Here is a 24,805-nt window from a genome sequence, read left to right as displayed (position 1 = left end):
GCGTATCCGTAAATCGCAATGAGAATACGTAAATCGCAACGAGAATACGTAAATCGCAATGCGTATCCGTAAATCGCAACGAAAATACGTAAAATCGCAACGCGTATCAGTAAATCGCAACGCGATTTTTAAAGCGCCATTAGAATCGCGACGTGTATTTTATTTTCAAATTCCAAACACGAATATTAATTATCAGAACACTGAACCGTCCACAGTATATCCCGTAATCGCAACTCATAACCTAAAACCTAAAATCACAACTCAGTCCCATCTCCATCTCTCACTCTCTACGGCGAAATCCGTCCCCATCTCCGGCGAAATCCCTCACAACCATTCACGGTCAGAAATCCCTCACAATCATTCAGAAATGGAAAATCAACCTCCGAGGGTTAGTTTTTTAATTATTTTTATTTTGAAATTTTTACATTATTTTAGGTTTTTCATATTGAAATTGATGATAAGTTTACTGGTAATTTCAATAATAGATTAACCATTTCACTTAGATTTCTTATTAAATTCATTCGATTGCTGCCAATACTGCTAAACTGTTTAGTCTTTAACCTTGTGAAGTTAGTATTTGTCTTTTTTTTGTCTTTTGGTTGAAGTAATGCAATCCATTAAAGTTTCAATTTACAGAAGAAGAATAGTTTCTAAACTTAAAATCGCAACATGAAAATGAAAATCGCAACACGAAAATGACTATCGCAACGAGAGAAATGAAAATCACAACGCAAAATGAAAATCGCAACGCGAAACCAAAATCGCATTGCGATTTTCATTTCGCGTTGCGATTCTCTCGTTGCGATTTTAATTTCTCGTTGCGATTTTTATTTCGCGTTGCGATAGTCATTTCCGCGTTGCGATAGTCATTCTCTCGTTGCGATTTTCATTTCAACCAAAAGACAAAACAGTGTTGCAAATTTTAGTTTCAAGAATAAACTACTACTCTTTATGTTTATTGTTTTTGGTATATCTTCACAGTGTAGTTTTTGGTATATCTAACTTGGTATGTTTATTGGTTTTGTAGAAATTTTTTTCGCCTTCATTGACATTAAGGAATAAAGTTAGCCTAGCCACTACAATTGCTTCGAAGCTTTCACCTGCACAAAGAAAATTGTTTGAGGAAACCTGCTTCGGGCCATGGCTGAGAGTACAACATCCGGGTGGAGATGCTAATTTGACCCATTTGTGGCTTCATACCATGACTAGCGATCTACCCGACAGTATACAACGTGGTGAGGAAGAGATATGGTTTCATTTTCCACCGGCGTATACTTGTTTTGGGCGGAAGGAGTTCTGCTTAATCACTGGTCTACGATTCGGACACGATGATGTAGGCCGGGTACACTCGTCATATCACCTGCCCATCATGGTTATCCCAGGTTTTTCCTGATGAGTCAATAGAGAAGCCGAACTTACACGTCGAAGACCTGAAGAAATTGTTTAATAAGAAAGATGGTTTTACTCGGATGAATGACGTCGATGTTGTCCGAGTATGCCTTCTAGTACTTTTGTATGCCGGCTTTTTAGGCAGAGAGGCCAGACAACCTATTCCTCAGGAGCTAATATTATTGGTAGAGGACCTAAATGCATGGAATCTGTTTCCGTGGGGTTCGTATATATGGAAAGCTACTTGGACTAAGTTGTCAACTGCCTTTGATGACCGTAAAAGTTTGCGTGGCGATGGGTCGAAATACACTTTGTCAGGCTTTGTTTGGGCCTTTAAGGTAAGAATTTCTATATAATGTTTTCAAAATTATAATTAATTATTTAACAATTACTAATGTTTGTTATTATATTGTTTGTAGATTTGGATATTCGAGGCTTTCCCCAGCATGCAGACATATGCATTAAAAACTTCAAATGATATTCCTAGGGCTATTTCCTGGAAGAGGAAACGTCTGTTAGATTGGGAAGACTTAATACCATATGCGACAATAAATAATGTAATCGTAACCTGTTTTCGTCCGGGCACGAATTTTTTACTTGGCGGGAAAAGTGATGTGAATAAATGGTTTTAAAATAAATGGCACGGATTTTAATTATATTTCATTTCATTTTTATTTAATTTTAGTCATTATTTAATATATATATATATGCCCCTTAATTCATGTATTAATAGCTGTATAGTTGAAACCAAGTAATTGATTAAAAGACCCCCTAATTCAAACCTAAAAAAGATGTTTTTGTTTTATCTATTATAAAAATAAAACTTTTTTGTTTTGATAGAAAAGTAAAACCTACCCTGCTTTTAGGTTGAAAACTCCAATATTGTGTGCTTTCTGTTGAAATCAAATCTTTTATTTTGAGTTAAATTACTTTAGTTATGTATCTTAAGGTAAAATACTCTATTTAGCCCTTATTATTATTATAATTTTAATTTTAATTCAAATTGATATTTATTACACTATTAATATTTTTTTAATTTGAATTATGTCCATTAATTTAAATATTTTACATTTTTTCCTGTTATTTTAATTTTATTTGTTTTAGTAATTAGTTAATTACAATTTATTTTTATTATTATCTTTTTCAATATGTTTAATTTAATATTTTAAAATATTACTCATATATTCGTTTAAATAATAATGTTTATTTATTTTCAATATCAAAGAAAATGACAGTCTTAATACAACTGGATGTCCTATTCTAGTATTTTAAATAATTAAATATTATAAAAATTATAATTTAGTTTTATTTAAATTATTACGTTTTTAATATTTATTTTTATTGAAGAAAAGAACTGTCTTAAGGCACCTAGAAGTCCATTTTCTGATATTTTTAAATAAATAAATATCTTATTTTATAAATTATATATTAATTGTTTTAATTATTTATTTATTTTTTAATATCAAAGAAAATAGCTGTCTTAAGGCACCTAGAAGTCATTTTCTGATATTTCTAAATAAATAAATATTTTATTTATAAATATATATAAATTAATATATATTTTTCATAATTATAATCTTAAAATAATAGGATTATAAATTAAATATATTTTTGAATTTTTAATTTCTAATAATAGAGACAATTTCTAATTAAAAAGTACCAATTTTGGATGTTGTAGGGGTGCTAATCCTTCCCTAAACGTAACCGACCACGAATCCTTTTTTATTATTAAAAAGAACGAATTTTTGGTTAAAACACAAATCATTTTATCTTTTAATCGATGTTTTCTTAAAAACTCTTTTAAAGGATGATTTTTAGGTATTCGACCTACCTGACCCAAAAGACCGATGGCGACTCCCAAATTATTTTAAAACCATTTATTCACATCACTTTTCCCGCCAAGTAAAAAATTCGTGCCCGGAAGAAAACAGGTTACGACAGCTTGGCGACTCCACTAGGGAACGTCAAACTTTAAAATCAATTATAAATTGTCTCTATCAGTTAGAAATTTAAAATTCGTATATTTAATTTTTAATTATTTTCTTTCAAATTTTTTATTACTTATTAATTTTATACTTTTTTATTCAGGTATTTTTATTTTTCTATTAGAAGTTTGAACATTTCTCCTCACACACAACACTTGCATTGTATAACATAAAACTCTATAATTGAGTTTGTCCCTTTTAAATGGGAGTGAAAGCGACGTCTTCGTGAGAATTTATTATCCGTGTCAGACCTAGCAAGTAACTTTCGGGGTTCATATGCTCTACGTCTTCGTGAGAATTTATTCTCCGTGACAGACATAGAGAAATGCGTCCCCTCGAATTGAACTCGATCTGCTTAAGTCTGTAGTGGACTATGATTGAGGGTTGGCAGCCCAAGGGGGCATCAACAAGGACAATTCGAGTACTTTTACTCCTAGAACTGAAACTCTGCATATATAATAAACCCTAGAAATTCACCTGATCTAAGACAATACTGAACCTCTGTTCATAGGTATACACAAAGGAGAAATAAGCTCTAGCTTTTAATTTATTTTATTTCCTTTTCTTTTTCCTGAATAAATGCATGCGAACTAGAAATCATGCGGTTAGGATAAATTTTCCAAACAAAGCATGGAACTAGAAAGCATGAGGTTAAGATTTATACCTTGATAGATAGATTTTTTCCATTAGTTGGTACTGACTATTTTATTTTTTCTTATTTTTTTTATGCATGTTACATTGCTCTAATCTGTTCATATTGATTTCTTTTGTTTACATTGCATGATCATGGCATAACCAAAAGGTATTTACTTGAAAGACTGTTCATCATATTGGAAAGAACTCATAAATGGACAAAAAGTTTTATGATCAAACAAAATATGATGTGACCAAGAAAAGACATCCCGAGGGAACTCCGAGGATAGAAGAGAGCTATGCACCTAGAGATCATGTGTCCATTAAGGAGCAAGAGGAGATACGAGAAATAAGAGAGCAGATGTCCAAGATGATGGATAGAATATCTGTTTTGGCCAAAAGAGAAGAGATTCCTGCACAGAAAGAGAGAAAGCTTAATGAACATAATCCTGCAATCTCAAATATGCAAGGGACTTCTGATCCTAATCAATTGGAGAAGTTACAGACAATCATCATACGTATTCACAAGTCATCTGGAGATACCAAAGAAATGATGACAATTGTAAAAGCTTCCAGAGAAGAGAAGAAATCATGTAACCTGAAATCATCGAAGTTTAGTATGCTCCCGATATCTAAAACTCAGGTTCAATTCAAGACAAAAGGCGATTCTCATGTTGATGCTATACCTATATCATATAAAGAGTTGTATGAAAAGTTACTTGAAGCACGAGAAGTGGATCCATATTATATAAAACCGTTCCAACCTCCGTATCCAAATTGGTATGACATCAACGTTCATTGTGAATATCATGCCGGAGCTCAAGGACGTACCATTGAGAATTGTCTTGCCTTCAAAAGCCGAGTCCAAAGTCTTTTGGATCATGGAACCTTACAATTTATGGTAAATGATCGACCTAGTTTGGTAACCGAGGGTCCTGATAGATTAATAACAAAAGTCTTCAAAGGTAAGAATATCAGTAGGGGCGCCCAGAGAGAAGAAGATTTGCTAAGGTTTGAAGCTCAAATACGTCATTTGAAGATTGAAAACGATAAATTGAGCACCAAAATGGAAACCATACATGAAGATTTCCAGAAGGTCAGTCAAGCCTTTCAAAATGCTGGCATAGGGAACACCTCAGAAGAGTGGATAGTAGGGGTCACCAAACTGAAAAAAAAAGTTGCAACATACATGAAGATCTTGTCCAAAAACTTTTTGAACACAAATGTTCTCTCACAAGGGAAAATGAGCAACTCCGAGAATTGACATAGGAGATGAAAGAACACCAGAATGTCATGGAAAAAGCTGCAGTCCAGATAAGCAATATGGTCCATAAGCTGATAAACTAACTTGGTTTTAGAGAAGAAAATGGGAAAGTTATTCCCTATATGTAAAGTTTTGTTGAAGTTAGGACTAAAAGTTGTCCCCTACATGTAAAAGTTTTGTTTGATGTACTGAAGCTTTTGTGTTCAATGAAATCTGTTCTAAGATGATCACTCTTGAGTAACACCTTTTCATACATGCATTTACATTCTTATTCTTACTTTTTACATCTTTGCATTTCCATTTTGCATTCATACTTTATGTTTGCCTTTGAATTGCACAGTTTGCATTTTTATTTTTGGAATTTATGCATTTTCGCATTTACATTACATTTTTTTTATTACTGTTATATACATTAAATATAAAAACATGTAAGTAATTAATGAAAGGTTTTGTAACAGTAAATCCAAGGTCATTCATTCATTTTACTTTACCATCATCATGAAAACAATGGAGCAATCTTATGAGGACTACAAGACCAGTGGCCAGAACAATTGACAGGGTTACCTCGGGATACAAGGAAAGAAACGTCAGATTCAGTACCAGATGGATCAGATCAAATTATTCAGGGAATGGAATCTGATAAAGAAGAGATAACTGCTAAAGAGAAATCATGCTATCAAATTGAAGAGTCGAGAAAGATAACATACCCTGGGGCATCCCACTCAAACCCAAAGAATAGCCTCATTAATTATTCACAATATGAGGAGAGAGTCAAGAGGACAGAGAAAGCAATCAGAAACATGAAAGATGTTAGTACCCACCACAAAGAATTAGAAGCAAGAGAGCTCAGCTTGGTTCCAGATTTGATTATTCCCCATGATTTCAAAATGCCTGATTTTGAGAAATATGATGGCACCAGTTGTCCCTTAATCCATTTGAGAATGTTTTGCAGAAAAATGGAAGGATATTTAAGTTCTGATGATATGTTAATTCACTCTTTCCATGATAGCCTCGTTGGCCCAGCAGTAGTATGGTACAATCAGTTGACCCAAGAACAGATCAAGAGATGGGTTGATTTAGCTGATGCATTTTTGGGACAATATCGGTATGTTAAAGGCTTAGCTCCAACACGTATGGATATTCGAAGAGTAAAGAAGAAAACCAATGAAACATTTCAAGAATATGCCTTAAGATGGAGAGGAGTGGCAGCACAAATTCAACCTCCCATGTTAGAAGAGGAGATATCACATATGTTTCGGGATTCCATTCCCGCTCCTTTCTGCAAGTTAATGCAGGCAAATCCGACAAATGAATTCTAGAAATCTTATGACAAGTGGAAATTTAATTGAGAATGTAATCAGTGAAGAAAACTCAAAAGTCACATCCAGGAGCCTGACGGATCAAAAAGCAAAAACTGATTATGTGAATAAGTGTCGCATCCAGAGTCCTCGCAATTGCAAAAGAAAAAGAGCAAGTAACTGTTCGGATCGACCAAAGAAAGTCATGTGATCAAGAAAAACTTTGGAAGTGTTCCAAACTTCCATTTCAGACTTGTATCCTCATTTGGTTAAAGGTCAATACATCACACCAAGACCAACTAAAGTGACATCAAACCCTTCTGCTCATAGCTATGATCAACATAATGTTTGTAATTTCCACTTGGGGGTAAAGAGGCATTCTACAGGCAATTGTAGGTCACTGTTAAAAGAAATTGAGATGCTTGTTGACAAAGGGGTTTTGACACAAGAAATGATCAAGAAATGGGGGGCAAATGAAGAAAAGAACCCTGATCTTATTACATGCCCAACATTATAGGAATAATGAGGCATGATGCATAAACAAGTGGAAGTGTTATCTACCACTATAGTACTTTTCTATTTTCAGCGTCCTGTTTAAACTTGTTTTTTGTTCCTTTCTCCGCTTTTTGTGCAATAAATAAATTTGTGTTGCTTTTAAGGTTATGAGCATTGAGTCAATTTTGTAATCTTGCAGTTCTTTGAATATCAACTGGATTAAAAAGTTCTTCATGATTAGAGTTATAATCTTTGAAAGAATATTAGGATTGAAAACCAGAAAAACAAGGACCATTGACCTTACATCAGAAGAAATACACCCAAACACTATTGAAATGAATTACAAAAAGGCTTGGTATTTATATATAGGAGCGTACAACATGGGGCATCATTGATGTATTACATTACAAAACTGACTAGAGTATTTTTCTATTGATGACGTTCAATGATGAACGTAATCTTCACAAATAGGTAAATCTAGTTTAAGTCAGTTGCTTGAGAATTGAATTCTAACAAAGATATTTTCTGAATTCCACCAAAACACCTAGACTATAACAGGTTCTTCTTAACAAGCTTAAGAAATTGGATTTGAACACCCATGTTATATTATTATACAATAAAGTTTGAGTTGTCCCTCTAGAGAAATTAGTTAATCGCCCTGGCTTTATGGATAATATTCAGCTAGTTTATTATACTATTATATGCAATAAAACTGTCCCTCTAGAGCAATTGGTTAATCGCCCCAGCTTTATGGATAAGTTTCAATTAACCTGATAAAAGTGATTATTATATACAATAAAGCTGAATTCAGCTAGCCAAAATGGCAAATGTGTTAACAAATGGACTAAGGGAGTTGTGAAACACCTGTTATAGTCAACTTCACACAAGCACTCAGAAATTTCATTTTTAGACCGATATTTTCGCACTGTTTTGATTAGATGATTCTAAATGAAAGATTCCAGAGAATTGAAATGGAAGAATTCTAGAAGGTCTAGTGATTGGCAATCCTAGTTGCGTCATTTTGTACGTATCCGGTTAAAATACCAAGTCCTTAAAGTGAGGCATGTGACAAAGTTCACAAAGAGATAGAGAGGAGTGACATCTTAAATAGATGTAAACATAGAAAATAGGAAAGCCATCCTGAAATCAAACCAAATCTTGATACTTGTCAAAGAATTATAATTCTCAAACATTACAGAGTTGTTGATTCTTTTGATATTCTTTGAATTCATGCTTATGATTTGATTATATTGTGAACCTGAAAGGGGTAATACTTTACAAAATTCTTTCATTCTTCAATAAAGAAAGGAGAAAAAAACATTTTCAAACAGGACAGTCTCAAATAGAGAAGGTCCTTGAAGCAAATTGTTGCTTATTCTACCTCTGTTGAAGAAAAAGAATGAAAGAGGCCAGAATAATGAAGCACTTCACATTTTTGAAGGCAAGTGGTCCAAGAAGCCAGAAAGTCTGGAGAATTGAACTTGTGATACTCTCCTAAGACATTATTAGTAGTTCATCAAAAAAGATTATCGTTTATCTCATGCCGAGGGCGATAAGAATCACCAGAAAGATTATTTTCCCCAACCATCAATTCATGTTCTCTAGAAGATTACATCATAGAGCCATGAACAAGTCACTACCTGCACTCTGGTTATGCCGTGATGCTGGCTCAAGTCTTGATACATCATTGCTACTTCTTCTATGCCGATCATTTTCTTTGTCAAGATGATATTCATTATGTCCTTCAGAAGATTGTTGAATTTGAATTTGAGGATTTATGGAATAGAATAAGACATTGGAACAGAATCTGCTCTTATAGGTCTTTTATATAGGGTAATATTGGTTACAGGATTCCAAAAGTTGAAGATGACCAGTTTTATTGTCAACTAAACCGTTCCATGATTTGAAAAGAGTGGGATATATTAGAGCAGCAGAAGAGACAGCTGTCGTAGCAATCATTGCAAGAAAATGCACCAACAAAAAAATCTTCTAGTTCATCCTGATGAAGTTTATTTCTTCCAGTAAGGTTGTTACGCTTGATGCCACCGACAACAAGGTCGAGTTCGTTAAATCTACTCATCAATTGCTCAAACTGATTATCATTCAGTTCTTGCACATCTGTTTACAAAGATATGCCAAGACAGTAGAAGGCGACCTTTGCATCACTGATCCCAGAAAGAGACAGGACATTGATATCACTGGGGAACATATCTCTAGCAGATCCTCCTCCTCGTGTATAGTTTTTAGGGAAACCTAGAAGCATTTCCACCTTATCAGGTTCAAATGGAGTAACTTTATTCCTTCCAACCCATACCGGATTCCATTTTCAGCAATCATCAAGAACATATTTTTGGATACTCGAAGGTGGCTCATTGTCATAAGCTTCAAGAGCCTTACAGATCCTTTCTGTCAATTTGGCACTTCCTGTACATGTTTATAAACAGTTCAACTTTGTTCTTGGATCCCAGGAAGGCCATCATTTCTTTGTCAATGGAAAAATATCATGTATAGTGTGTGGAGAAAACAAGATAAGAGGAAATATGTTCTCAATTGGCAGATTATGAATATAGCCCCTTTTCAGTGTAGCAGCATGAAAATGCTTTGAATCTACAAATTCTGGCTCTACATCAAATAAGTACTGTGATATTTCGGTCTAAACGTTAACTGGAGCAAGTGCCACATTCTCGTAGTAGAAATAAGGAGCCCCAATAGCATCTTCTGGAAGTGCTCTTTGAGTTATCTGATCTGGTTTGGTATGAACCCCAAAACCAATAATTGGATTTGAAAGATGAATTTGTTCATATTAGAAATAAGAAGACCCAATAGCATCTTCTGGAAGTGTTCTTTGAGTTATTTGATCTGGTTTGGTATGAACCCCAAAACCAATCATTAGATTTAAAAGATGAATTTGTTCATAGTAGAAATAAGAAGACCCAATAGCATCTTCTGGAAGTGTTCTTTGAGTTATCTGATCTGGTTCGGTAGGAATCCCATAACCAATCATTGAAATTGAAAGATGAACTACATGATCGTCTTCATTAAGAAGCTTCTTTTCAAGCTTCCTCTGCTTCTCCCTTTTCAAAAATCATAGCCCAAGTTTCGCCTTTGCTTGTAATTGGGGTCATTGTATAATGAATTCCTACCTTCTACTGGAAGAAGTACGTCAACAGCCTTAGCCATTTGATCAGCACATATAAAATCTGTCAACTCTGCAATTGATGAATCTGGAGCACATATCTCCATGGCTATTGAAGCCTCAGCCTCTGAGAATCCCATTTTTGTCAAGTATAACAGTTTATTCTCCTCATCAGAATCAGAATTCAGAATTTCCTCGGTATCAGAAAGAACTATCAATATCTGTGAAATCATCCTGAAAGATCGTTTCATAATCAGATGAGTTATTATCAGAATCAACATGTTGCATGGGTGTAGATTTTTCAAGAGCCTGTACCACTGTATATGTAGTCTTGTTATTGCATCAGATTACTGTTTGCATAAATTGGTTTCTATCCCATAGAAAAGTATATTTCAGAGATGGCTTTCACTGAAAGATGATAAGCCACTGTGTCAGCCTGGAACGGATTACCAAGCTATTTATACTGCTATGTCTGACTAGACCCCTCCAGATACAGAAAATGGTCACCTCATTTCAGACGTTTCTGTCAGAATGATTGAGTACTTCTTAAATTTGTGACAACATGAAGAGAATTTCTCCAGTTACTTGACAACACTGCTGTTCAGTGACACTAGAATGAGAGTATTTAAGATAAACAGATTTGGGGCATGAAGAAAGCTACAAGCACCACAGTGCATTGTCAAAATTGGACCTCATGAGGATCATGATATTCCAGTTAAATATACATTGAGAGTTGAATCAGAAGCAAAATATTGGGGTATCTCGAAAGCTCACTTCAGACAGATACATGTGGGGCATTTTGAAGGCTCATATTAACAAGAAGCAAATGTTGGGGCATGCTGAAAACCCTTTTCAATCCGAATCAGAAATGTTGAAATATTCTGAATATTTATCAGTAAAATGCTGGGGCATGCTGAAAGCCTATTTCAATCAGAATCAGAACTGTTGATGCATTTTGAACACTTGTATTAGCCAATATTGGGGCATACTGAAGGCCCACAACATCCTGTGTCAAGACCATTGACTTGAACAAATATTTCCAATGAGACAGAAAGGTGTGAAGAATGAAAATGGTGAAACAGTGATAGTGGAGCTGACTATACATAATTGCTTCGTTCATCAAGCAGTTATATTATGATCATGTTGTTGAACAAATATCTACTCAGCAGATATGGTTTCAAATACCCAATCTTCTTAAACCATGTGTCACATGACAGTGTGTTCTTTGATAAACTACATCATGATTGCATGGATAAAGATGGTCCCCAGGCAGACTACTCGATCCAGAGTTCAGTTCCTCAAAATCTCGGCTTTGAATTTTGCATTCTGTATGTCGGTGATGATTGGAAATATTTCTTTGAGATTCTTGGCAGTTAGTTTCAACCATACTGTTAGAATTACAAAGCTGTTTTTCACAATAGTTTTTGCTTACTTGATGACATTGAAAAGGGAGACTCGACTCTCAATTATATTACTGTTATTCCCGTTATTATTGGGATCATCATTGCTAGCCAAGATGAATTAAGTTTCCATCTATTTTGGGTTTTATCATGTGCGTTTCATCCCCAGCAGCAAGAAATCCACGGATATCTTTCTGTACACTGATCCTATAGCTGAAGTGTTTCTACTTTCTACAATGCTCATTATGAAAGAAAGCATGATCAGTATCACATTTGCCTTTTCCAGAGATGATATCAAGATTTGTCGGTATCTCCTATTCAATTCGATACCAGCACATTTTGTGAATTTGACCAACTTTTTGGTCATACCAACATTACACTTGAATCCCCACTGAGTTTTGTTCTCAAGTGGTCTTGTGGCGTTATTCAAAAGCTTTGAACATTAGGCAAAGAGCTTAAATGATTGAGAAATCTTGGCAGAAGCCACAGGAAAGGATGAATGTGTTGTCAAATGTTTTACGAACATCTGAACAGAAACCACAGGAAAGGATGAATGTGTTGTCAAATGTTTTACGAACATCTGAGCAGAAGCCACAGGAAAGGATCAATGCACTGCCAAATGTTTTACGAACCTGCTATTCTGATGCTGAACCAATGTTACGATCATATGGTTTCCATTTATTGGTCCAAGATGAAATCTGTCTTCTTCAACCCCAAGATTAGAAGTAAGATATAATGAAGATTTCTTTCCACATAAGGAAAGCAGAAATTTTAACAACAAGAAACTAGTGGAGCCAACTATGATTGAACGACAGGTTGTGGTTAAGCATCTTGACATTATATGGTCCAAGTTGCCTTATTCGAGATCTGATTATATGTGAAGACATGAAAGGAATTGGAATAAATCTTCCTTTTGATGTGTTTCAAGAGTCAAATCAGAACAGACTCTACTCCCCTAATTAATCCCCGCTAAGTTAGACATATATATTCTCTTTTCAAAGATGAAAGCTTTATTGAATTTCTACATAAATCCAGACAAAGAAAGTCGGTGTTACCAAAGACAAAATGGGGCATCAGGGTCATAATTTTGACTACGACCAGAGTTTCATAAATGAAACATTTCCTCTGAAACTTAAATGAAGCAAAGAAAGCACAAAGATACAAGTTGATCAGATGATTCTGTAAAAATGCAAGCCTGACAGCATAAGTTTCTACACTGATATCCAGAGGTGACCCTGGAAGTAAATGATGAAGTGAAGGAAGACCTAGTTCACCACTTTGAAGTAAAATGAAGATTGTATCAACATTCATGCATTCATAAGAATATCATTTACACAATAGACAATGCATTACATTGATACATCTGAGTGCATTCAAACATAAGTTTTATAGATCTTCGAAAGAACAAGAAGATTCATGGTAAAAAATACTTTACACAAAGAAGGTATTCAAAACCACAAATACAAGAATCATGCAAACATCTGAAGAAGAGATGTATGCAATCTACAAAAATGAGCATTATCTTCAGATTGGGTCATGTTACCCAATCAACATGTTATTTCAAAAAAAAAAAAAAACAGAATGAGAAAACAATTTTCATAGTTTCTCATTTTATCTTTTCTAAAATGAAATTGTTGAAAAGTAGGAAAACGATTTTCTTAGTTTTTTTACTTAGTAAACTATTTCTAACAGCCTTATCTTGAGATTGGGGCATTTTACCCAATCAACATGTTATTTTGAAAAATAATGAGAAAATGATTTCCATAGTTTCTCATTCAATCTTTTCTAAAAATGAAATTGTTGAAAAGTAAGAAAACGATTTTCATAGTTTCTTACTTAGTAAACTATTTCCCACATCTGTAAGTCCTGCAGTGCATGATGTTTCCAAAAGCCTTCGGAGCTTTTGATGTTTTCAAAGCCTTAGGGTCATCTGTAAGTCCTGCAGTGCATGATGTTTCCAAAAAGCCTTCGGGAGCTTTTTGATGTTTTCAAAACCTTAGGGTCATCTGTAAGTCCTGCAGTGCATGATGTTTCCAAAAAGCCTTCGGGAGCTTTTGATGTTTTCAAAACCTTAGGGTCATCTATAAGTCCTGCAGTGCATGATGTTTCCAAAAAGCCTTCGGGAGCTTTTTGATGTTTTCAAAGCCTTAGGGTCATCTGTAAGTCCTGCAGTGCATGATGTTTCCAAAAAGCCTTTGGGAGCTTTTTGATGTTTTCAAAGCCTTAGAGTCATCTGTAAGTCCTGCAGTGCATGATGTTTCCAAAAAGCCTTCGGGAGCTTTTTGATGTTTTCAAAACCTTAGGGTCATCTGTAAGTCCTACAGTGCATGATGTTTCCAAAAAGCCTTCGGGAGCTTTTTGATGTTTTCAAACCTTTGGGTCATCTGTAAGTCCTACAGTGCATGATGTTTCCAAAAGCCTTCGGGAGCTTTTGATGTTTTCAAACCTTAGGGTCATCTGTAGTCCTACAGTGCATGATGTTTCCAAAAAGCCTTCGGGAGCTTTTTGATGTTTTCAAAGCCTTAGGGTCATCTGTAAGTCCTTCAGTGCATGATGTTTTCAAAACCTTCGGGTCATCTGTAAGCCTTTCAGTTCATGATGTTTTCAACATTTCCATCTTGTTCAAAAGAAGCCAAATGAAAAAATTATTATTGTCTTTTTCGTCTTTGCTCTATTCTTGTTAACATAAGGATGAGCAAAGAGGGGCAGCTGTAGACATCAATTTTTTCATTTTAAATTTAAATTTATTATTATTATTAAAATTATTATTATTATTAAAATTATTATTAATATTAATAATATATATTATTTATTAAATATTACAAGCCCAAAACCCGGAGGCCCATTTTACAAATCTGGAGGCCCAATTATCAAATTCCAGACCCAAGTAGAGATCCAACAGTAACCCTAAACTCTAAGGTTTCTCTCATCTCAGCAGTTAGCCGCCAGCATCACAGCCGTTGGATCTGGCTATGATCCAACGATCCAGATGATCCCAAGCAGGAAACCCTAGGGTATCATCACCTTAGGGCCACGTCGCCACCTCTGTTGTAGCCACAACGATGTTCCAGCTGCCGCCGCTGCCACGACGCCATCAACAGAAGACTCCATAAGTTCTGTTGTCATGATAACATCCGCCCACGTCGAGCTCTATGGTGAGTCACCACCATAGCTATGGTGACTCACCGAGAAACCCCTCTGGGACCGGTCCGACAAGAGCTTCATCGAAGCTATAAAGTCTTGGCTCACCTGCAAACAAAAAAAGAAGAAGAAAGAGACAGAGAGCAATGGAGAACAAGAGACTACAACAACGACGAACAAACAGAAAGAGGAGACAGAGACCAACGACCAGCAACCAAGAGCCATAAACAACCAAAAACCAACAAATATTAAACCGAAAGAGAAAGAACTTACCAAAGAGGACTCCACGGTCACCGGAGAAACAATAAACATCCACGCATGACAAAAAGATTCGAAATACTCGAAGGTATTTTTGTAGATCTACGTGAATAAGACGTGTTTTATAGAAGAAGAGGGTTGGATTCGGTTTTAGATCGTTTCGATCTATCTTTTGAGAGGGTTTTATATTTTCCGACCACCGGTGACGGTGGTCGACGGTGGTGGTCGATGCCAAAGCGTGGCTGTCGGCCGGAACTCTCTTCCCTCCGGTGAGAGAATTGAAGAGAGAGTTGAGAGAAAATATTTTCTCTCTTCTAAAGAGAGAAAAGAAAGAAAAAATGAGAAGAGATGGCCATTGTGGCCGGCCATAAAAGGTATAAATACCCTCCCCTAAACGACGCCATTTTGGGGAGGGGTATATCCGTAATTTTGGGAATGGCCAAACCATTTCCACGACGCCTTTAGCTTTGTAAGCTTTCATTATAGTCACTTAAATCAAATTTCTGTAATTTTAAATTCGGTATTCTAATTTTATTTTATTTATAATTTAGTCATTATCAGTAAATATATATATTTATGGTAAATAACAGATTTAGTCTCTCAAATTTTAATAATTTATATTTTAATCACTGGATAATAATTAAATTAAATTACACCAATATTATATAAGTTTCATAATATTTTGAATTAGAGCCTTTAATTTTGGTATTTTACATTTTAATTACTGATATATTAGTATTTTTTACCATAAGTTTATTTTTTTTTTAATTTATTGTTATAATTTTAATTATTTGATTTGATTATTATCTAATTGCAAATTTATTTTATTTCTATTATTATAATTTAATTATTATATTTCATTTCATTTTTATTTAATTTTAGTCATTATTATATATATATATATATATATATATATATATATATATATATATATATATATATATATATATGCCCCTTAATTCACGTATTAATAGCTGTATAGTTGAAACCAAGTAATTGATTAAAAGACCCCCTAATTCAAACCTAAAAAAGATGTTTTTGTTTTATCTATTATAAAAATAAAACTTTTTTGTTTTGATAGAAAAGTAAACCTACCTGCTTTAGGTTGAAAACTCCAATATTGTGTGCTTCCTGTTGAAATCAAATCTTTGATTTTGAGTTAAATTACTTTAGTTATGTATCTTAAGGTAAAATACCTATTTAGCCCTTATTATTATTATAATTTTAATTTTAATTCAAATTGATATTTATTACACTATTAATATTTTTTTTAATTTGAATTATGTCCATTAATTTAAATATTTTACATTTTTTCCTGTTATTTTAATTTTATTTGTTTTAGTAATTAGTTAATTACAATTTATTTTTATTATTATCTTTTTCAATATGTTTAATTTAATATTTTAAAATATTACTCATATATTCGTTTAAATAATAATGTTTATTTATTTTCAATATCAAAGAAAATGACAGTCTTAATACAACTGGATGTCCTATTCTGGTATTTTAAATAATTAAATATTATAAAAATTATAATTTAGTTTTATTTAAATTATTACGTTTTTAATATTTATTTTTATCGAAGAAAAGAACTGTCTTAAGGCACCTAGAAGTCCATTTTCTGATATTTTTAAATAAATAAATATCTTATTTTATAAATTATATATTAATTGTTTTAATTATTTATTTATTTTTTAATATCAAAGAAAAAAGCTGTCTTAAGGCACCTAGAAGTCCTTTTCTGATATTTCTAAATAAATAAATATTTTATTTATAAATATATATAAATTAATATATATTTTTCATAATTATAATCTTAAAATAATAGGATTATAAATTAAATATATTTTTGAATTTTTAATTTCTAATAATAGAGACAATTTCTAATTAAAAAGTACCAATTTTGGGCGTTGTAGGGGTGCTAATCCTTCCCTAAACGTAACCGACCACAAATCCTTTTTTATTATTAAAAAGAACGAATTTTTGGTTAAAACGCAGATCAGTTTATCTTTTAATCGATGTTTTCTTAAAAACTATTTTAAAGGATGATTTTTAGGTATTCGACCTACCTTACCCAAAAGGCCGATGGCGACTCCCAAATTATTTTAAAACCATTTATTCACATCACTTTTCCCGCCAAGTAAAAAATTCGTGCCCGGACGAAAACAGGTTACGACAAGTTAACGCAAATACTATCATATATAAACAAGTTATTAATAGTAGACGTTTAACTTTGTTTGAGATTTTATATTTTTAGGAGGCCAACACTCCATTATAGAGACTGACACCCACAGAGGCTGAGCTTGCCACTGATTGGTGGCAAGCTAGTCAACGTTTTTTTGATGGCACAAATGATGAGCAGCCTCCACTTCCTCCACTTCGAGAGCTATCACCTCACCCAGAGCCATCACCTGATCGACCCATACACCTCTACAACGAGAGCCATCACCTATCCCATCACATCATCGTGCCTCTTCTCCACCATCACCTCATGATAGGCGACCGGCAAAGATGCCACGACTTCTATCTCCCTGTTCTCCACTTCCACCTCCACGGGATGAGTCAAGGGAGTTACGTGATGAGGTCAATGCCTTGCGTGAGGAGATTGGTACTCTACGCGATAACGATGGTGCATGGCGTGTGGAGGTGTCTACTTTACGTGGTGAGGTTGCCGCTCTATGTGAGATGGTAGTATCGTTGCAAAATGAGGTTCATACTCTACGCAATGAGGTAAGTTTAAGATTTTTCATATTTAACTTGATGATAAATATCATGTCTGTTTATTTACTGATTTTTGTATTTAATTATTTAGCGGCCCGATAAGGTGGATGCTTTACGTCGGGTTTTTCTTGCACGACGAAGTTCACGCATCAGACAGCGTGCACGTGCTATTAAGTCTCCGTACACCCCAATAGTGCGAAGACACCGCAAGAAGAAGCCCGACTCACCTGGCATCCCTCAAGAGTCCACTCCTATCGTTGAAGAGGCCCCTATCATTCCTCGAGAGTCCCCTCCCACCGTTCAAGAGGCCACTGTCATCGTTGAAGATGTCCCTCCCACAATTCAAGAGCCCGATTCACATGGCGTCATATGTAAGATTCTTGAGAAACCCTCTGACGTATCGGACATGATGGATGAGAGTTGGCTCTCGTATGAGTTACCGGCCAGTACCATTCCGGTATCTGAAGTGGAGAGGAGACAACTACCGGACACAATTCTGGATAACACCCTTTGGGCTAAGACCGCAGTTGATTTTTATCTACATGAGCGGAGCCAGGGGTGTTTCACTGACATATGCAAGCTCAACGATGATATCTATTTGTTGCTTGATCGGTCTTGGTGGGGTGTATTATTAGGGGTCGAAGACAATGGCTATTTCGATGGAGGGGTAAGTCTTATATTTTTCTTATATTTCAATTTGATTTTTTTTTAAAATTTATGTAAGTCACTAATATATGTCTTTTTTTGTAAAACAACATATAAATACGTGGGTGTCACGTCTTCTAATAATTACGAAACTTAAGGAAAATAAAAGAAATTCACGATATACAATTATGCCGACGTCTTTAAACGCCGTTCACTTGAAGAATCAACGAGATGAATCATTTGCGTTTGGGCAATGGACAAGCTAAACTTTATCCTGCATGGTGGGAGGTCGATAAGGTTAGTATTTATTTTAGATTGAGTTTAAAGGTATTCATAAATAAGTGCGCAAATGAATGAATTATTTACTTATGATTGCAGGTGTTTATCCCTGTTTTGGAACGTAAACATTGGCTTCTCGTCGAGCTTCAGCTCCCATCCCTTAAGGCAATAGTATATGACAACATGATAAATTACATATCATTGGCTGATTTAAGAGATATTATTAAGGGATGGAGCTCTCATTTGGCTAAATTCTTGGATGCGATAAATTATTGGACTCGTTCTGGAAACAAGAAGCCAAAGAAGCTCAATATTACAGTTAGCAGAGACGAGACCGCGCCATAACAAACGGAAGGAGTCAGAGGGGATTGTGGTCCTCTCGTATACTTGGCATTGGAGCGTTTGATCATAGGAAGTATAAAGTATCTACCTCCCACCGATAGAGATAGAGTTGCAGTAGGCTTGTGGTTTTGGCATTATATGGCTAGATCGATATATACGAGACGCTGCCTACCTGCATCCGCGTTATAAAAATGTCCATAAACAATTGGTAAGTTTATAGGCTTTTGGTTTGAAAATGTTTGGTTAAGTACCTAGAATTCAATAATTTGCTGTTTGTAGGTTTTAGATGTGTAGAAAGTGTTGTTTGAGCAAATGTTTGGTTTCTGCAGGTTAATCTCAGAAGTGAGCTGCGTGAAAATGATGTATGGCTGCAAAAGTTGATTCAATAGTAGATGAGGAAATAAGAATTATTGCTTATTTTTTGATTGTTTAATTGATTTGTAAAAGATGATTTGTAAAAGTTGATTTGTTTAATTGATGTGAACATAATTCTTATTTGTGCTTGTTTAATTGATTGAAATGTAATGGTTGATTTTGTTGATTTTAATCTGCATTATGTTGAAGGCAAAAATTACTATCGCAATGCGAAATGAAAATCGCAACGAGAGAATCGTAATACGAAATGAAAATCGCAACGCGAAACTAAAATCGCAACGCAGAACTAAATTCGCGTTGCGATTTTCATTTCGCTTTGCGATTCCCTCATTGCGATTTTCATTTCGCATTGCGATTCTCTCGTTGCGATTTTCATTTCGCATTGCGATAGTCATTTTCACGTTGCGATTTTAGTTTCGCGTTGCGATTTTGTCGTTGCGATTTTCATTTCGCGTTGCGATTCTCTCGTTGCGATTTTCATTTCGTATTGTGATAGTCATTTTTGCCTTCAACATAATGCAGATTGAAATCAACAAAATCAACCATTACATTTCAATCAATTAAACAAGCACAAATAAGAATTATGTTCACATCAATTAAACAAATCAACTTTTACAAATCATCTTTTACGGATACGCATTGCGATTTACGTATTCTCGTTGCGATTTACAGATACGCATTGCGATTTACGTATTCTCGTTACGATTTACGGATACGCGTTGCGATTTTACGTATTGTCGTTGCGATTTACGGATACTCATTGCGATAGTCAGAATCGCGTTGCGATTTATATGTTCACGTTGCGATTTTCATATTCGCGTTGCGATTATGGAAAATCGCAATGCGAATTTGTACTATCGCATTGCGATTCTTCATAATCGCGTTGCGATTCTGGTAACTGATTTGTGATTCTGGAGATCACGTTGCGATTTTTATTTCGCATTGCGATTTTGTTGGTCATTTTGGCAAACCCAAAAAAAATTGGTTAAAATCGTATACTATAAGGCATTTTTGGTCACTGAGATTATTTTCTCTATTGCTTATCATACTTAGCATAGATTTGTAAAATGAAATAATTTGAAAACGATAGAAAGTAAAAAGAAAAAACAGAAACTTTTAATTAAAGTAAAAATGCTGAAAATAACAAAGTAAAAACAATATATGTTCAAGCCTTACCATGAAGGGTATTTATAGGCTTCTAAATCCCTAAAAATAACAAGAAATTCAAAATGAAAATAATCCTAAATCTTAAAAGATAAATCCAAGTGTTTTTGAATTCAAACTTAAATTAGATTCCTAAATATTTAGTCCACCCTCTTCCAGATAATGTTGACTCGACTGCTTCAAGAAACCGTTGTTGCTGACTGGATTTTCTGAAAGTTATCACGTCAGATCGCGTCGTGCCCATATCTCCAACCATGACCAATAAAATAAAAAAGGTGCAAAATGCAGTCTTTTACTGCCAATTCTAATAAACTAATCACTGCACAAAAAATAAACAAAAACAACTCAATTCAGTAGTGAAAAATTCTTAAAGCATGTGAATTATCGAATAAAAAGTGTCAATCTCAAGCATCGTCAACATGCCTGGTTACGCTTATATAACTTAATACATGCCATCGTAATTTAGTGAAAAAATTAGAAAAGTACTCGAGTTACATGAAAGTTTATGAGCGTAACTTGAAATTTCTTAATTCTTTAGTGTAAAATTTGATAAATATATGGTGTAATATTTTTTTTTAAATTTGTTGTAATTATATACATAACATTTTAATTTTAATTGTATATAGAAAAAAAATTAAATATAGTAATTATACACGCGAAACATTATTTTTAATTCAATTATATAAAAAATAAATATAAATATTTATCTGCATACTAAATAAATATAAATATTAATGTATATAACCGTGTTATATAAATAATGGTATTAGTAATTTATAAAATTTTAATCAAAGAAAAAATTATATAGAAATTTTCAAAAATAAAAAAAATTATCTTCACTCTCCTAGTAGGCTAGTACATCAAAGAAGACCAAAAAAATATCAAACTATACTCTGAGGCCTTCACTTTCATTTTCATGCTTTCTTCTCATCGTAGCTCTTTTCCAATTCATTGCATTTTCTTCCTCATCTGAGCAGCCATCACTCTTTTTCACAGCAATGAGCGTCTTGCTTTGATGCAGTTCAAGGAGAGCTTCATCATCAATAAGCACGCATGTGCTGCTACCATGTATCCTAAGGTTGATAATTGGGATTCAGAAAGTGTGGATTGCTGTTCATGGGATGGCGTAGAGTGCGACCAAATGACCGGTCTGGTGATAGGCCTTGACCTCAGCAGTGGTTGCCTTTATGGCTCCATCAATTCCTCCAGCACTCTCTTTCGCTTCCTTCACCTTCAAAAGCTTAACCTGGCTTTCAATGATTGTAATCACTCTGTCATTCCCTCTGCGTTGGCGAATCTTTCCATGCTCATGTATCTTAACCTGTCTAGTTCTGTATTTTCTGGTCAAATACCCTCAGAAATTTCAAAGCTCTATAGGCTATCTTCCCTGGTTCTCTCACATAATCAAGATTCTAACCCTTTTCGGAAGTTGTTGAAACTCAAAAAAGCCAGATCTGAATAACTTGATACAGAATTTAACAAGCTTGAAGAAGCTGCATCTCTCGTACGTAGATGTGGCTTGTCCGGTTCCCAGTGTGTTGGCCAACTTTTCGAATCTCACCTCCCTTTATCTCGAGGGTTGTGGACTGCAGGTCATGTTTCCATCAGCCATTTTCCAGCTTCCCAAGCTTGAAACTATTTGGCTGTTACGCAATTTGGATCTCACAGGTTACTTGCCAGAGTTCAGTTTCAGCAACAATCTTAAAATGTTTGCATCAATTGGGAAGCTTGATTCCATGGAATTCTTGGGACTCGGCCACTGCAACTTCACAGGGTTAGTGCCATCTACGTTGGGTAATCTCCCCAAGTTCAAGTTTCTGGATCTTGCAATCAATTCTTTTATGGGTGAGTTGCCTTCAATACTTATTAATTTATATAGTTGGAGTATATCTAGTTGAGGTTGATGGTTCCTCTTCATTGCTACATCACAGGGTCAGTACCGCCGACGCTTGGCAATCTCACCAAGCTCAATCATTTGAATCTTGGTAGTAATTCTTTTAAAGGTGAGCTCAGCTACCCACAGGATAAAATTCTTGTGCCCCCTCTTTCAAGTTGGACTAATCAAATTTACTGTAAAAATTTAACAGATGTTATTCCTCCTGAGCTGACCAACCTGACCCAACTCACTCATTTGTACCTGCAACTAAACATGCTACAAGGATCAGTTCCAAGCTCACTCCCGCGACTCGAGAAACTTGTATTTTTCTACTGCGACTCCAATAGTTTGGGTGGCGTACTCGAGATGGATACGTTTCTTGAGCTGAAGAATTTGCAAAATCTGTTTGTCATTCAATGATTTCCATTTAGTTTCAAGAAATAATAGCAGAGTCACCGGTTCTTAGTTTGTTGATATAGGGTTGCGATACTGCCATCTAACAGAGTTCCCTTATTTCTTGCGCAAACAAACACCGCTTGCAGCTTCTTGATCTTTCTTCAAACAACATTGAGGGACACATACCCCAATGGATGTCCAAAGTGAGCGTTGAAACTCTCTTTTTTTAGACCTTGCAAACAACTCTCTCACTGGTTTCGATGAATTCCCAATTGTTCTTCCTTGGTCTCAACTACATTATCTGAAACTTGAATCCAACATTCTCCAAGGTTCACTCCCTGTTCCACCCATGTCTACTCTTTTCTATTCTATCTCAAACAATTCTCTCAGCGGAGAGATCCCACAGCTTTTGTGCAATGTCAGCTCTCTTTCTATTCTCGACGTTTCCCAGAATAATTTGAGTGGTAAGATGCCATTGCGTCTGAGCAACTTCAGCAAGCAATTATCAGTACTGAAGATGCGGTCCAACAACTTGCAGGGTCCTATTCCTGGTGGTTGGTCAAGTGGCTACAATCAGATTAAGGATGCATTCCTTCTTGGTTGGGGTCTATTCCGGAGATGAATATTTTTATTTTATCCTCTAATGCACTTTATGGTACCATAGGGGATCCTACGTCGAATCTCATCGTCTTCCCCAAGTTGTGAGTCATCGATCTCTCTCACAACCGATTAAATGGAACACTGCCATCAGGTTACTTTGAAAGATGGATTACCATGGCAAGTCTAGATGGGAAAGACAAACAAGCTTCTTATATGGTTGAAAATTCGGATATGACGATAAATGCCATGGAAGTTCCCAGGTCTTATGCATACTCGATGACAATCACAAACAAAGGCACAGAAATGCACTACACAAAGATCATTCGTACTCTTGCGGGCGTTGATTTCTCCTGCAACAGATTCGATAGAGAAATTCCAGAATCCATTGGTAATCTCAAAGAGCTTCACTTGCTCAATTTTTCCAATAACAATCTAGTTGGAGGAATCCCGAAAGCTATAGGGAAGCTCACTAATCTTGAAGCTTTGGACCTTTCAAGGAACGAGCTAGAGGGAAAAATTCCTTTGGAGTTGAGTATTGGACTTAATTTCCTTGAGGTCCTCAACCTCTCTCATAATCATCTGACAGGGCTTATACCGCAGGGCCACCAATTTGATACTTTTCAAAGTAGTTGCTTTGAAGGAAATCCTGGGGGTTGTGTGGAAAACCAGTGCTAAATGAATGTAACACTAATTCTGGAGGTCCTCAACCATTGCCAAGTCCATCTTCAACTAGTTCAGAAGAGTAAGGATCACTGGGTGGATTGGATTGGAAGGTAATCTTGCTGGGCTATGGATGTGGATTCCTATTTGGAGCAGTGATTGGGAATGTTGCGCTCAAAAGGAAACCTAATTGGTTTACCAAGACTTTCTACAAAACTCAAGGAAGAAGGCGAATGAGATGAATTATATTTAAATGCATACATGTACTTTGTAAAAAAATACATGGGCTTTGCTTGCCACCTCTGAGGATGAATGGGATGAAGTTTGTACCCTTATCACTTTTCCTTTTTTGATGTATATATTATTAAGCAAAAGCCATATGACCCAATCTTAGAATTCTACGAGACTTTAGCTCAACTGGTTTTTAAAATTTTAATAAATTATATTATTTTATAAATTATGAAATTTATATCACTTAATTTTTTTCTACAATGTTTTCTGTTACATATAAATCCAAGAATATTATGTACTTAAACACTCTCAAATATATAATAATACATTATATTATGTTATAATATTAGAACAATTATCGATAAATATGTAAAAAACGTTCGAAAAAGAAAAATAAAGAACAACGAGATATAAGTGGAAAGCTCACAGGAGAAAAACCACAGACAAATGATAAGAATTTCACTAATATGATGGAAGAAAATATAAGATGATTTTGGAGAAAGAAAAAATTTGATAT

The 24,805-nt window shown here is 34.8% G+C and overlaps 1 pseudogene; it reads left to right on the top strand.

Moving 5' to 3' along the window:
* Nucleotides 1-24,316, top strand: part of LOC120154895 — a 31,130-nt pseudogene extending 6,814 nt beyond the window's left edge.
* Nucleotides 24,317-24,805: the final 489 nt, after the last annotated feature.

Source organism: Hibiscus syriacus, unplaced genomic scaffold (genome assembly GCF_006381635.1).
Source record: "Hibiscus syriacus cultivar Baekdansim isolate YM2019G1 unplaced genomic scaffold, ASM638163v2 tig00111151_pilon, whole genome shotgun sequence".
Classification (NCBI taxonomy): domain Eukaryota; kingdom Viridiplantae; phylum Streptophyta; class Magnoliopsida; order Malvales; family Malvaceae; genus Hibiscus; species Hibiscus syriacus.
This window is presented reverse-complemented; position numbering and strand designations above follow the sequence as displayed.